The 1,035-nt window shown below is 37.1% G+C and overlaps 1 protein-coding gene across 1 annotated transcript in view; it reads right to left on the bottom strand.

Annotated features, from left to right (window-relative positions):
* cnot4a (CCR4-NOT transcription complex, subunit 4a) overlaps nucleotides 1-1,035 on the bottom strand; it is an 11,702-nt gene that overhangs the window by 7,412 nt on the left and 3,255 nt on the right. The window contains 1 exon segment of the mRNA XM_032523837.1: nucleotides 861-866. The gene's annotated coding sequence lies outside the window, so the exon portion shown is untranslated.

The raw sequence follows: 1,035 nt of genomic DNA, 5'->3' as shown, positions 1-1,035 counted from the left end.
CACACACACACGCACACGCACACGCACACGCACACACACACGGTAGTATAGCCTCTAAAACGTAATTTCTGAATACCAAGCTCACAATATCAAACTGAGGCTGGCCACATTAAAATGTATTTACATACAAAAAATATAATAATATTAATAATAAGTTTTACTTATTTAGCAGAAAAGGAGGAACTTTGCCAGTTTTTTAGGTCCACCTACCAAAATACTGCAACATATTGCAATACATCTTACTTGATGACGATGAATTTAATGTTCATTTTTTCAATAAACCCTTTAGGGAGGAGTTGACTCAACTGTATGGTCCTTTTGGAGGCTGTAGTTTGTGGCGCTGATGTGCTATATTGTGCTGTAGGCAGATACGTTTTTAATGTGCCATCTACTATATTTATACCATTGAGGGTAGATTAAATATCGTAAACTGCTTTCAGTACATTTAAGAGCTGAAACCATTAGAAGATTGACAGAAATTAAAGATACATTTCAAAAACCAATTTTGCCCCCCCAAAAGGAATTTTAAAACAAAAGTGTCACAAATGTACTGGTTGACATTCTTACAATGGAATATTTGGTGTTTTTCCTGTTTGATAGTAAATTGAATATCTTTCGAGTTATTGACTGTTGGTCAAACACAACAAGAAATTTGAAGTAGTCACCTTAGACCGGGGAAACTGATTCACAAACTACAGCCTCCAAAAATGATCATAAAGCACATCTCTTAAAGGAGAATTACGGTCAATTTCAAAACGTAGCTCTGTTTGGAATTTGGAGTGCTGTCAATAGCAAGAAAACAATCGGTGCTGCCTACACAGTGTTACCCTCCTGCTAGCGTTAGCACCCAACGGGCTTAAACAGGGCAAGTTTTAAATGTGCAGTGATTTCTTCCGAGTGACCACAGTGAATCTAACTGTTGTAGATGTGAAAGAAATGCATGAAAGTTGCGCTAATTCAGCTGTGTTTAGTTCCTGTGTTGGTACTGCAAGGAATACTTTGGGATGTCTACAAACTACAACACAGAAAAGAGAT

The sequence above is a fragment of the Etheostoma spectabile genome, chromosome 8 (assembly GCF_008692095.1).
Source record: "Etheostoma spectabile isolate EspeVRDwgs_2016 chromosome 8, UIUC_Espe_1.0, whole genome shotgun sequence".
NCBI lineage: Eukaryota > Metazoa > Chordata > Actinopteri > Perciformes > Percidae > Etheostoma > Etheostoma spectabile.
The sequence above is the reverse complement of the archived record's forward strand: the minus strand, read 5'-3'. Positions and strand labels throughout refer to the sequence as shown.